Below are 15,968 nucleotides of genomic sequence, written 5' to 3' on the forward strand. Positions count from 1 at the left end.
ATTACATCTGCAAAATCCTTTATCAAATAAGGTCACACTCTGAGTTTCCAGGTGGACTTGAATCTTGGGAAGGGACATTATTCAATCTATTATACTGGGATGAAGTCAAAGTATTGGAGAAGTGTGTTCCTTCTGGAGGCTCTAGAGAAGAATCCATTTCCTTGATTTTTCCAGTTTTTAGAGGTGGCATTTCTTCATTTGTTGCCCCCAGTCAGTAATCACATCACTCCAACTTCTGCTTCTGTTGTTGCAGTCATCAAATCTTCTCTGACCTTCCAGCCTCCCTCATTTTATTATAAAGATGCCTGTGATTGCATTAGTCCAACTCATATAATCCAGGATTTTCTCCCCAATTAATTTCATTAGTTAATCACATCTTCAAAGTATTTTTCAATGTAAGATAACATATTAGCAGGTTCCAGGGATTAGGACATGGGCAACTTTGGGGGGCCCTTAGTCTGTCTAACATAATATATATTCAGTTTTAGAGTTTTAGTTATTTCACATCATTTCCAACCCATTGGAATTGTCATACTCTTTAATCATTTTGGTAGATGTGTATTCATATCGCTTATTTTTGTTTTGATTTTTAAAGTCAGGTTTATTTGAAGTTTAATTTACTTACAATAATATACTTTATAGGTGCACAGTTATGAATTTGGAAAAACTTATCTGGTGTTATAATCTCCAGCAAAATCAATATATAGAACATGTTCACACTCAAAATTTACTCATGCCCTTTGTAGTCCATCCCCTTTTCTCTCCCAATGATGAGACAGCTGCAGTGCACTTCAGGATGTAACATTTATTTATTTAACTGTTAATGCCTATTTGGGTTGTTCCTTGGTTTTTGGAAATAATGAATAAATCCATGTTTTAATTTCCTAGACTGATCAAGTAAATACCGTGAAGTGGTATTTTCCTTCAAAGGAAAAACAGAAAAACAAATGGTGGTATAGTCATACAATAGAATACTACTTGTCAACATAACAGAGTGAACACATATACAGGAAACTATGATTGGTATCAAATGGTTTATGTCATGCAAATAAAGCCAGACACAAATAGTAAATACCATATAATTCTAATTGTGCCAAGTTCTAGAACAGGCAAAATTCCTCCATATGTCAGACAACATTATTAGATTTGTCTAGATGTTCTTTCAGTTCTGAGTATTACTTCTCATTTATTTGTGAACAGTTCTGTCTCTCCTCTCCTTGTACTCCAATATTTGAAATCTTTACTATATCTAAAGTTTTTTTTTTTTCCCCTCTTTTGTATATTTTCCATCCTTTTTTTTCTCTCCATGCTCCAGTTTGGATATTTTCTGTTGAATAATTCTCATTTCTGCTTTGTCCAAACTTATTTAATTTTAGTTTACTCTATGCTCAGTTCTACATTTGACTTTATGTGATAGATGATAGATCCTTGTGAAATTGCCAACCTTTCCATCTACACGACTGTAGATAATGATCATAAATTTTTAAAAATCCATTCTGGATATCTAATTTTCCTGTGATTCTCCTTGTATTGTCCATATTTCTTTTTTGGTTTTGTTTCTTTGGTGTAGTTCTATGACTTACTTTTTGCTTCTTTTTAATTGAATGACGGATATTATGTATGAAATTTTGGAGATTCTGGATAATGTTATCCTTTCACAGGAAGATTTCATTTTCTTATTGCAGTCAGATACTTTATTGACCCATCACTCTGACTAGGAGAGTCTAATCTATTTCTGATTTGCTTCTAAGGGGGCAACTTTTCTGGGACCATCTTGTTTGTTACAAGGATCTCTGTTTTGACAGTCACTCAAATCCAATTATTTTTTACCCTAACAACTCGAGACTACTGAATTATCTGTTTATGTTTTTATGTTAGTTTTATATTATTGCTGTGGAAAAAATATCAAAAATTTAGCAGCTTAAAACAATGCACATTTACTATTTCACAGTTTCCATGGGTCAAGAGACTGAGCATGGTTCACTGCATCCTCTTCACAGGGCTCAAAAGGCTGCAATCAAGGTGTCATCAGGCAGTAGTCTCATCTGGAAGCTTGACTGGGGAGGAATCCTCTTCCTTGCTCATTCAGGTTCTTTACAGCATGGCCCAGATTCTTGGTGGTTGTTAACCACTTATAAGAAGAAGCCAGGATGATAAGGGTCAGAGAAGAGATGTGAAAACAGAAGCAGGTCATAGTTATGTGGTCATAGGCCATTGAATGAAGGCAGTCTGTGCAAGTCAGAAAAGGTAAGAAAACAGATTCTCTTCTAGAGCTTCCATAAGGAACACAACAGTAATAGCATCTTGATTTTAGCTCTGCAAGATCACTTCAGACTTCTGAGAACTTCCAGAGCTTCAAGATGAAAGTTCGTGCTGTTTTAAGCCACTAAGTTTGAGGGTGGTATTTTGTTATAGCTGAAATAGCAAGCTAATGCATCTTCTATCCAAGATCATGGATCCTCAAGTCCTGCCATTCCTCATGCTTTTTTTAAAATACTTTATTTAGCTTTATAGTTATTCTCTGCAGAAAGTTAGTCTAGTAGCAGCTACTCCATAATACAGAAAGTAGAAGTCACAAGTAGATTCTTAATATTTCATTAATGATTCATCTCATAATCTTGACAATATAAATTTCCCCATTTTATTCAAAATGTGGATAATAATAAATAATTCATTAAGTGACTCTGAGGATTAAGTGATATGATTAAATGATACGATGGTTGATTTCATGTGTCAATTTGGATACATTATGATGTTCATTGTTTGGTCAAGCAAGCACTGGCCTGATTGTTCCTGTAAGGCCATTTCATAGATGGATCAAAATCATTAATCAATTGATTGCACCACAATCCACAATGAACAAAGGAGAGTAAGAGGGGTCCACTCATTCAAGCAGTTGAAGAACTGAGGATTTCTGCAGTCAGAAAGAAGAATTTCTATCTCTTCAGACAGTTTCTTCTGGGGGAATTCATTGTTAAATTCATCCTAGTTAACAACTTGACATTTCTCCAGGGAAATTCAATGTCTCCTTCATTGAGTTTCTAATTTTGTGGTCTGCCCTATGGAATTCCAACATCCCAATCCCCTTGGTCAATTTCTATAATAAGTCTCTTAATATATACACATATACATAGACATAGCCTGCCAATTCTGTTTCTCTGGGTAACATTGACTAATACAGATTTTGGTACTGAGAGTGGGGTTGAAATCAGTCACATCTCCAGAAGCATCTCACATCCTGATAGCCACTCAATAAAATATGGGTTTTTCTACTAAATGCTTCCTCTCCATAGAATTGCAGAACTCCAGTGTCTTTAAATATTCAGAGTGAAAAGGCTGGACTTGCCTCTCTTCCCCTGTCCCTTGCCAGTATTTTTCACATACTGAACTGTTTCTCTACTGGGTAACTGCACCACTCATCCCACTTGGTACTTCCCTGGGTTTTCTGACTGCCATGGGTTTTTAATCTTCTCTTCCTTGAAAATCACCACTGCAGTGATGAAAAATGTGTGCTCCTCCACTCTGGTTGGACAATCTTACTCTAAGGAATTAACCATACTCATCTCTCTCAGAAAGTCCTGAAAAATCAGCTGTGTATCTTCCAATCTCCCTAAGACCTCTTTCCTACTTTTGAGTTACCAAAGTTACTGGTTGAGAAGAGAGAAAGGGAAAAATGTCCTGCTTCTATGTAGGTTCTGGCTGGGCCACCTCAGGATGGCACTATCTTATTAAACTTAACAGTCCTGTGTCCTGAGGCCTCTTCAAGTGACTAAGTCTCTGAGTTAGGGATGGCTAAGGTGTAAAAGCAGGAATTCCTACCTTAGCTCTCCAAATAGGAGCACTATAAAGTCCCCACCCCAAAATCAATGTCCTGAGGATTTCTCTGAGAAACCAGCTTTTCCCAGGGATAAACTCCAGACCCTGACTAATACAAATGGATTTGAGTATTAAACTGTAACAATCACACAGCATAGAGATATAAAAGCTGAGAAGTTAGTTTTGCAATTAGGCTTACCAGAGAAGTGAGTCATTTCATACTTGTTTTAAGCTTGAAAAATTAAAACACATGCTTAGCAAAATGAAAAATATCTGCTCCATTGTTGAACTCCAAGGACAACAGTGAATAGGTGAAAATGAAGCTGAAAAAACTACAGAAAACAAAGAATACTATTAAATATTATGGAGCCTTCAGGACATCAGAGACATAACATTATTTAACTCTGTAGTAATATAAAGGATGTCATTTTGACAGAACTCTTTGGAGAATGAATCTTTTCCAACATAGAACATGTATGCATTTGTTTACCATTATCACACTCTTTTGAATCACAATACTCTATATAAACCTAATGAACTATATATTTCATGAGGAAAAGGACAGTAGTTTTAAAAACACTTAGTGTCACATATATTATAAGCTTTTAATAAATGATGGTTAAATTAGGTGAAACTTTAAAAACTTATACATATGCAAAGTATCATTTTACTTAGTCATTTTAACATGAAAGTTATTTTTATAGTACTTTACTTTGAAAATTAGTCATCTATGTATGATGTATATTTGAACCAGAAAATTTGAATAATGAGACTATAACTGTTCTCTGCAAAGCTAGATGACAGGAAGATGGTTATAATTGAGAGTAATAAATTTATGGGTACATATGGGGTGAAAATGGTTGCATTTGAAATTATGTACATATGAAGAGATGAAAGACAGGACATGTGCAAACTGGCACCTGAATAATATAATATTTGTAAAGTGCTTAAATACACCAGGGATCTTAATAGATAAAAGTATATAGCAGTTGTGGTAAATATTTTAAAAAATATTCTCTATTCAGAGTCCTATTCAACAGGAAATATTTGCATTTTCCTAACTCACATCCAGGAATGCCCCATTTTCGTGTCTCAACTGTCCTATTTAATTTTCCAGTTTTTATCTAATGAGAACACCTAACCTTTTCATATAACTAGAAATATGGAAAATATATAAGCTATTCAAATTTTGCTGTGAACAAATTTTCATGCAAGCGTGTAGAAAAGAGAAAGAGAGAGGAAAAGCTTTGTACTTTTAATTATTGTGAGAAATTTTTTTAAAAATGGTTATCATATTGAATGAAAGATACCCCGCCCCCCCATCAAAACTTATCAGTTATGTCTTGTGGCTACCACTATCCAAATAAGGAGAAATAATTAATCTTTATCTACATTTGGATTATATTTCATTTATTCCTAATAAAATATTCACCTGACTTCACTCTTCCCAAATGCAAAAATCTGTCAGACCATGTACATTTGAGCAACTATTACTCTTAAACTGTAGCTATAACTATGATAATGCTTCACAAGGACCACTACATCAGTTTGTCTTCTATTAATTTCCCATTCAGACAATGAATTATTTATACTATTTGAAAAATTCTTTCAGGAGTCTCCTGTTTTGTCCGCTGTGCAGACAACATGAATGTGATTAATGCGATGGCAATCTTCTGATCACAGATCTCTCCCCTAAGGCCATTGTCATATTTTTTAATAAAAATCTATAAATTGGTTCTTTTCTTTGAAATTATGACTGAAGTTATTTTACTTGTAATTCCACCTGAACAGGTGGTAAAAATCCTGAGTCTCATTGTATTACCAAGGAGGTTTAGTTTATGAACAAGAAATCTCTTTCTATGAGCTGGTGTTGCCTGGCAACATCTGGAGAAAGCCATCTATGGAGCTACCGAAAAAAACCAAGTGCAGCATTGTCTAGTAAGGGCCATTATATTTAATATTTTCGGAATTAGTTTGGAATACAGTTGGCTTTCATAGCACAATTCCAAAACCTGTCAATAAGATGTCATTTATTAAATTGCAATTGGGTTTATTTTGTCATAATAAGACATAGGGAGAGTATGCTTTACAATTTTATTTAGTTCCTTTTGATTCAATATGTATATTGGTTAAAGCATTTGTATGGAAATTCCATTTACATTCACATTTGGAAAGCTTAAAATACTAACACAAGTTTTGTGCATTGTCACAGTAGAAAATAAAATAACACCTGGAAACACCTTTTCAAAAGCATTTAAATCATTGGAATTAAAAGGTCATAAGGGATCTTGAGAGTTTAATTAATGCAACTTTTGCCATCTGGTATGACTACACATACTGTTTGTTCTATGTAGATGAGAACCTATCCTATTTCCATGAAGAAGATTCATAAACTCATTTTACAATCTACTATAATAACAATTTTTGACAAAGAAATTTTCATCGGTGACCTTTTACAATAACTAACTGAAAATGTATAAATGTAATTTTTTTCTATATTCCCATCTATTTATTATATATCTCAGATGACATCTGTCTGGGAGGTTTAGGAAGGACTCCGTTGAAAAGAAGGTCTTTGACATATTTTCAAAAATGTAGCATGGCAGAGACTGTTCACTGTTTACCAAGGCCATTTTCTCCTTCCTCGACATACTGCCAGGCAACATTGCCCAAACATCCTTGAAGTTAGATGTAACCATCTAACTGAGTTGTAAGCAATGGAGTGAGAACAAAAATGAAATGTGCAGCTCCGGGTCCAGCCCACAAATCTCTCCACATTCCATGTCTCTGCACTGACTTGATCAGATGAGTATGGTGACCCTGGAAGTCATAAATTGAAGATGGCAGAACCACATGATTGAAGGAAACTGGATCCCATATTACCTTGTAGAAGAGAGGTCAAGCAGGAACTCCCATTTGGGTCAGCAAAAAATAACTTACTATGTTAAAAACACTGAGATTTTGGTGTATTTCTTATAAAACAGTTACCTTAGTGTGATCCTATTTAATACATGTGGGAAGAATTTGAGCAGAAGAAACCTACATGCAGAGGGGTGTTAAGACAAAAGAGTGCTGCAGTATAACATGGGAAAGGTGCAGAGGCAAGAAACACAAAACATACATGTAGAATTCTAGGTAGTCTGAATATATAATTAAACAGTTGTAGAGAATAATGGGAGATAATAATTGCACAAAGTATATTGGAGCATATTTTGGAAGGCTTCAAATTCCAAACTAAAGTCCTTGACTTAATTTGGGAGGTAGTGGGGGCATCATAAAAAATAATGAGCAAAGAAAAAGATATGTCAAATCATGATATAAATCCATTAATCTAGCAGCTATAAATACTATGGCTTGGAGACAGGGGATAATAAAATCTTTGCAACAATGCAAATAACACAGGTTATTAAAACAAGTTAATGTGAATAAATCAAGGAAAAGAATAATGGTATTGCCAAAGTAGGAATCACAAACTTGGCAACTTATTGGATGTGAAGGTGTTGTACAGGGAGAAATAACAACAACAATAATACTAAGCCAGGCATTGTGCTGTGCTAACTGTTTTAAGTGGGTTATATCCTTTAACATTCAAAAAATCTCTACAAGGCAAACACTATTATTGTCCTTATTTTACAGAGAAGGTTGTAATTTAGAGAGTTATAGGTCATAAGCCAGGTCATATTAATTGCAATTGGTACAAACAGGACTGGAAACAATCGAATGTTAGACCCCTTAGGTCTTGGTTGCCAGTGATCCTGAACTTGCCTCTGACATGGGAAGGCGCATGGTGGTGGCAGTTGGTCTCTTCCTTCTCTTTCAGGTTCCCTTGCTTTCAGATTCTTGCTTTCCATTCTTGCTTTCACTCTGTCTGAATTTCATTCTCTTATAAAGGACACCAGTATGCGGATTACTACTCACCCTGAATTGGGTTGGTAACAACTTAACTTAAGTAGCTTTACCAAAAGATCCTACTTACAATGGGTCCATACCCACAAAAATGGATTAGCTTTAAGAACATGATTTTTGGGGGTACATATAGTTTCAAACCACCACAAAAATAATTTTAAAAAAATTGAAAATGAAATGACTCAATATTTTCTTATCAATTCCAGAAGCCGACTGGAATTTGCAACATGTGATTGGTCTTTGAGACAAAGGATAATACTGGATATAATTCTACAGAAGATATTAGTAGAGACACATATTGGTAAAATTCATAGTCAATGGACTCCTGATCAAGAGGATATAAAAAGAAAAGGACAATTCACTAGAAATAGGATAATTCTGTGCCAGTGTCCACAGAGGAATAAAGTGCAAAGAGAGTAGGAGAGTAGGTTTCATAACAATCAAGAAACCTGGAGAAAGGTTAGATTTGCATTCAGAAGCTCATCACTAACCTTCATTATAGTGCTTTAAGTAGTATACGGAAGAAGAAACTAAATCATGAAAGTTAAAGAGAGGAATTGGTCAACAAAGAGAAAAATAAGTGCAAACAAACTTTGTTCATGTGATTAACACACTTTATTTTCTCTCTTGTGATTTGTCTATTCATGTTTGCTTTTACCTAGTAGACCTCTTGGTAAAAAATTTTCAAAAACACCTTTAAGCAGTGAGACAGAAAGTTTTTGGTTGTGGTGGTACAGAGTGGTGGCCTTTTCAATGATAATCCCTTCAGTCTGTTCTGAGTGGGGTTGAGGAAAAGGGAGGATGTGTTTTGGGTGAGCACAAAGAGCTCTGTGGACTCCCCATAAATCCTGATGAGAGTGGTGCAGAGACTGGAGTTGGCCCATTCATCTCTGTCTAATTGATCAGGATAAGGATTTTGCACATATTATTTTACTACTTGGATGCTATTGGGATTCAATCATGTCCTCCACAAAAGGGGTGCACAAGTCCAACCCCTGGTCCGTTTGTAAATAAGATCTTTGAAGATGTCATTAGTTAAGGTGTGCCCAGACAGAATGAGAGTGGACCTTAATCCAATATGACTGAAGTCCTTATAAGCAAATGAAATCGGACATGGAAAGAGAAGCCACATGCAGGAGCAAGAAGCTGGAAGTCAACAGAATCTTGAAGAGAAAGGAGAAGACACTACCATATGCATTGCCATGTGACAGAAAAGCCAAGGACCAAAGATTGCTGACCATCAGTTCCAGAATTCCACAGTCTTAGGGAAGAGAGTATTGATTTCTCCCCTTGCTAATGCATCAGTTTTGGACTTCCCCTAGCCTCAGAACCATAAGCCAATAAATTTCCTTTATTTAAGGAAACCCATTGGATGGTATTTGTTTTAGCAGCTAGGAAACTAAAACAGAAGCACAATAGAAGTGCTAACTGGGACCATCAGGAAGCGAAAGTGGCAGGGTAGGGACAGATTATGGGCATCTGTCCTTTTAATTAATTAATCTGTAATCATCATGGCTAATGAGAGCTGTCCCAAGGCTGGTGATAGTCCTTTTCCATCAGATAAACATGCTCAACACATCTTGACCCAGATCAATAAAATGAGGAATGGACAGCATTTCTGTGATGTGCAGCTGCAAGTTGGGAAGGAAACTTTTAAAGTTCATTGGCCGGTTTTAGCTGCCAGTAGTCCCTATTTTGCAGCTTTGTTCACTGGAGGAATGAAAGAGTCTCAAAAGATGTACAGATTCTAGGAACTGAAGCTCGAATATTTCGAATACTTCTAGATTTCATTTACATGGGTATGTTAAATGAGCCCATTGCTTTGAGTGAGGAATGATACGATCACTCATGCACTGCTGTGGGAATATAAATTGATCTAACTTATATGGAAAGTAATTTGGCAATATGTTATTATGAGCCTTTGAGTAGTTTTGACCCAGTATTCCTTTCCTAGGAATCCTAAGAAATTATAGATGTGGGCAAATATTTATGTACCAGGATATTTATTGTAACATTATAATAGCAAATAATTGAATACAATCTAATTGTCCAATAATAGGTTATATGGTTAAAAAAATTATGGTACAGGTATATATAATGTAACATTATTTAGATCTTGCAAACGATTCAAGAAAATATATACTGTCATGGAAGAATGTTTAAAACATACTAAATTTTAAAAATCAAGATATAAATATGACCCAATTCTGTGAAATTATAATTTTTGTGTTTTGGGGCATGGGAGAGACTGAAATATTGATGGCGAGCTCAGTGATGGAATTATGGAAGAGTCTTGTTTTTTCTATTTTTTCTGCTTTTTCCCCCAAATGTTTATAAACTATATTATTTGATCAAAACTTTTATTTTAAAAACATTTTCAAAGAGTTTTAAATACATACAAAAATATATATAAAGTGTACATCTTTTGTGATGTGCAATATAAATATGCATAGAAAAAACTGAGAGAAATAAACTAATGTTTTAATACTATGTATCTCTATGTATGGGAAAATGGGTGATTTTCATTTTCATTTTAATGCTTTCCCACCTTAAAATTTTTTCTTCAGTGAATACATATTACTTTTATAATCAGAAAATAAAAAAGGTTTGAAAACAAAGACTATGTTGGTCAATTTTGTGACTACACCATGCTTTCCTTAAGGGACTGCTTGGTGGGAGATAATTATGTGGACTGATAATTGTTTTTTAATGAATGATATTTAAACATGGAAAATGGCAAAAAGTGATTATTTTCTCTTTGTTGTTTCATAATTCCTTTTTGGAGTATTTCATAAAACAGTAACTTAATTTGAAGATCATAAAAATGATTATCTTTTTACCTACTGAAAAAAAAAAGTGCTAACTGGAAGGTGAGATACCTGGGGATATTTGGAATATACAGGTAAACATATATGTGTGAATTTTCCATAAGTACATTTATGTATATGTTAATTGATATGTATGCATACTATAACTTTTACCTTGTATTGTGCTTGATCCTAGTTTAGAGATAAGTTTTGTCTTCTACAACTTACCTCAAAGTTGGTGAGGTCATTTATGATTTAGGTGAATACATTCAAATTCATTTAAGAAATATTTTAAAATTTTAGTAAACAAGTACAATTTCCTTACAGATATGTTTTACCTGCATTGTGATTCTCACAACATTCATTTTATTAGTGATATAGGGGAACTTTGTTTATAATAGCTGAATAACATTAAAAAATCAGAGCAAGAAGTTGTATGTTCTCCCCCTCCTCCTCATCATCATCATGTATAGAATTAAATGTAAGGAACCTATCTTTACTTGATTATTATTTTTTTAAGAATAGCTTATTCACTGTGTTGCTATAATAATTGGAGTGAAAACACTCTCTAAAAGTCATCTGCTCAGTTTCTTCATCTGTAACTAATGATATTTGTAGCTACTTCCTAGGGTTGTCGTGAAGTTTAACAGCTTCACATTTTAGAATAGTGTCTTCTGCCATCTCTACCTCATGATATTCTAGCTAAATTGCTAGAGTCTCCTTCATAAAATATCTACTTTGGAAGATATTTTAATTAAGCAGTAGCAAAAACTCAAAAAAAGTTATCTACTAGCCATATTGATATTGCCAGTGGTGCCGCCTTATAAGCATGTTGCAATAAGGATAATTTGCTTTGCTAAGGGGAACCAGTTAAACTGTCTATCTGCATTTGTTTAAATTCAGACATAAATAAGTGTTTCCTTTATGATGTATTGATCTCCCTTTTCCCCTGTGGTGGTTTGAAGCTGTATATATCACTGAAAAACATGTTCTTAAACCTAATCCATTCCTGCAGGTGTGAACTCACTGTAAGCAGGACCTTTTGATGAGGTTACTTCAGTTAAGGTGTGGCTCACCTCAGTCAGGATGGGTCTTAATCCTATTACTGGAGTCTTTTTTAAGCAGAATGAAATTCAGAGAGAAAGCCACAGGAAACAAAAAATTGGACACCAAGGGAAACTGCAAGAGAAGGGAGAGACCAAGAGATACCACCATGTGCCTTGCCATGTGACAAGCTAAGGACCAAAGATCACCATCAGCCAGCCCCAGGACACCACAGTCTTTGGGAAGGAAGCATCACCTTGATTATGCCTTGATTTGGACTTTTTGCCAGCCTCAAACCATAAGCGAATAAACTCCCAACCTATTTCATGATATTTGCCTGAGCAGCTTAGGAAACTAAAAAGGCCCCCTGATAATATGGAAGCTATACAAGTTATAAAGCTTATAAAAATTCTCTTTATTACTTTAAAACTTAGAAGAATTACAATATTGATACTGCAGGGATCTCAATAGGTTGTTCAAATTAATGCCATGCTGGGCTGACTGGACAATACCTAGAAAAAAATGGCACGTGGTTTGCATTGCTGTGGATCTCCAGAGAGGAAGAGGCCTATTCTTCCCCCCAACAATGCAAACCAGGACTCTCCTACACAGAAAGAAAGAATGTCAGTAAGAAATCAGTAACTACAGCTAGAATTTATATTAGGCCCTCTCCCTGTCTCACATACATTTAAAAGCAATAAAATTGTTAGCTTTGAGGGCAGTGGACATACCTATTACCATGTATCCACCATAGTACCAAACACAATATCTTGAGCAGAATAGATCATATTTAGGTTTTACAGAGCAATGGTTATAATTTGTCTGTTGTTTCAAAATGTGGCTAGGCAAGGGAAAAACAAAGAGTTAGTCAAGCCTTCTCTCAAGTTTTGTGTTCCTTTACTCTTCCTGCACTTTCTCCCTTATTCCCTTGCTTCCTTCCTCCTTATTTCTCCTTACTACATATTCCTCCCCTCTTGAATGATAGAAGGAACCCTATGTGAGGAGACAAGCAGTCAGTCTAGACCTAGACGTAGAGATATGGATGCATTTTTAGGCTTTCCTGTTGATTGTGGCTCTCTATATTAAGGTATAAATATAGCATTTAAATATTGAAGCCCTAAGAGATGAACTGACACTTAAAAATCTCTATGTCATACTCTATCTTAAAAACATATTTTAACAGATATAAAAACTAATTGTCAAACATTTGAAAAAGATACAGAACACTTTAATCTACCTGTTATTAGATGAAATTTTTCATTTCAAATATATTCTAAACCACATTCATTTGCAAATCGATTTTGTTACTTGGTTTATCTGAATGGAAAAAAGAGGAATATGACATAAATATTTTAACATAAAATATTTATAATATTATATAGAACACTACATCAAATCTGATAGTGAATTTTGTAGGTATGGTAGGTATTATTGATTCCTTAATGCAAAATGGTTTGTCTCAGAAAATTAAATTATAGCTTGTTGAATCTTTTCCAATAGGTTTTATAACATATTTATAGCATATTTACCACAAAATGACACATTACACTGATAACACCATGTTGAAATTCTAGCATTCCTTTCATGCAGAGACTTTCATTGAGATTAACATATGTGACATTTCTAAAATCTAAAGGAAATTCTATTTAAATCTACTGGTTCTGAACGAGTAAGTGACCAGGTGTTTATTTGTAGCACTTCTGGGAGGAATGCCAAACCTCTTCAACATTAGTATTCCTGTAACTTTACATTCTCTTCCTAGAAATTGTTCCCCTGGAAAATGTACATAAGTGTTAAAATATTAGATAAGTAGACCATGCATGGTTCTACCTTTCATTATTTACTAATGGGTGAAAAAAGTGGGTGAAGAAAGCATGCAAAAAGATGTTCAACATCATTAGCCATCAGAGAAATTCTATCAAAACCATAATGAGATGCTATTTCACACCCATTAGAATGGCTCCTTAAAACAACAACAACAACAACAACAACAACAAAAAGCAAGTATTGGAGAGGAGTGGAAAAATAGGAACACTCGTTCATTGCTGGTGGAATGTAAAATGATGCAGCTGCTCTGGAAGATAGTCTGGCAGTTACTCAGAGAGACAAGTTACAGAACTACCATATCACTTGGCCATCCTACTACTAGACATATACCCAAAATAATTGAAAACAGGTCTTCAAACAGATATTTGCACACCAATGTTCATAGCAGCATTACTCACAATTGCCAAAAGATGGAAGTAACACAAGTGTCCATCAACCAGTGAATGGATAAATAAAATGAGGCATATACATACAATGAAATATTCAGCCATAAAAAGGAATGAAACCATCACACATGTGGCAAAATGGATGAACCTTGAAGACATCATGTTCAGTGAAATAAGCCAGACAGAAAAGAACAAATATATGATCTCAATGATTTGAAACAATTAGAATAGCAAACTCACAGAGGAAGAATCTAGAATATAGGTTACCAGGGAATGGGGTGGGGATAGAGAATGGGAAGTTAAGGCTTAAAATGTTCAGGGTTCCTGTTTGGAATGATGGAAATGATTTGCTAATGGATGGTGGTGATGATAACATGACATTGCAAGTTCAATTAATAGCACTGAAATACATATCTGAAAATGATTAAAAGGGGAAAAGTTAGAATGTATACATGGTAACAAAAATTAAAAAAAAAATCCATGGAACTACAGTACACAGTGAGCCCTAAGTTAAACCATGGACATTAATAGTATGGTTGTTAAAATGTGCTATCATCAATTGTAACAAATGATCCATACAATGCAGGGTGTTGATGGTGAGATGGTATGTGGGAATCCTGTATTTTATCATGATTGTTTTGCAAACCCACAACTTCTCTTTAAAAAAAAAAGTTGATGAGTGGGTGTACAGTAGACATTTAAATAAAGAGGAAACAGTTTTATTGTGTTTTCTCATTAGAACATATATTTCAGGATGGAGCTGCTGCACCTCTAATAGAAGATTATAGATTGATATTAATAATAACAGGAACAATAAAACTTTCAAATCTCATGATATGCCATACATTTTACACCCATTCCCTCCTTTAATCTGCATGGAAACCAAGTATTACAAATTTTAACAGACAATTTTATTTTCAATAACATTGAAAAAAGTAAAGTTTAGATAGATTAAGCAATAAATACAAGATAACTAATAAAATAGCCTGCCTTGTTTACCTTTATACTCTCAGTGTCTAGAATAAGGTCCGCTTGTAATAAATGCTAAATAAATATTTGTTTCAAAAACTGCCATATAATGCCTTGGAAGTAAAATAAACCTATTCTCAGCATGACTTAAGTATTGCCATCCTGATCCACAAGTTTCCTCCAGAAGGATAAGGAGATTGAAGTTTCTAATTAGAGTATCATTAAAGTGAATGAACATAAAGAATAAAATAATCTGGTTGAATTAAATGACTAGAAAAATAAAGAGGGGGGCAATGGTGTTTCTGGCCCAGTGCCTGGAACTTACTAATTGATGCCTGACACTGTTTTGTAAATAAAAACATGATTAAATAAACCAAGAATAGAAGAGTAATTTCAGCGGAAATAAAAGAAACAGAGAGAAAGAACAGAGTTTTTTGGTCATAGAGGGAAGTTACAGGAGTTGAGAATATGGAGGCAGAGATATTTTGTCTGATAATGAGGTGTGAACATACTGATGAGGAATTAAAATGGAAGAAATCCTGTTACTGAGTTTCCAGGTTTCCAAAAGGAGAAGGGGAAGGGAACTGGAATTTATTGAGCATCTATTTCCAGACAGAGGCCAAGGATCTGTACTTATTTCATTCACTCATCATATTAACTCTGTAAGTTAAGCATTAATAATTCCATTTTACATACGTGAAGAAAAGACTCATAGGCTAAACAGCTTTCTGAATACAATTCAGCTAGTTTTTGAGAAGATAGAGCACAAAGCAGGTTTTTTTATTTGTTTGTTTGTTTGTTTTTGCCTAATCACACTGACAAGAGAAGATACTCTTTCTCTCTTTTTAAAAATTACATGATCAAGTGTTTTCTAGTGTTAGCAATAGTTTGAATATTGGCAAATGAGACTCATAATTACTCATAATGGAAAAATTCTTTCAAATTCATATTATATTCAAATTGACTTGTCACGTCATCTTTTCCTGCACTTGAGTAAACCCTAAGGAATGCATTTTGAAAATGAGGTTCCCTCAAGAGCTATTCTCAATCATTTGTTGCAGAAAAAAAGGCAGAAAATACCCAACTTAAACATATGACTTCATGCTGGTGATGAAATTCAGTGATATCAATTTTGCTTACTTTTTTGGTTTGAACATTGGATCATTTTTCTAAATGGACCCAGAAGAATTAAAAATACTTTCTAACTGGACAA

This window comes from Choloepus didactylus, chromosome 9 (assembly GCF_015220235.1).
Source record: "Choloepus didactylus isolate mChoDid1 chromosome 9, mChoDid1.pri, whole genome shotgun sequence".
NCBI classification, from domain to species: domain Eukaryota; kingdom Metazoa; phylum Chordata; class Mammalia; order Pilosa; family Megalonychidae; genus Choloepus; species Choloepus didactylus.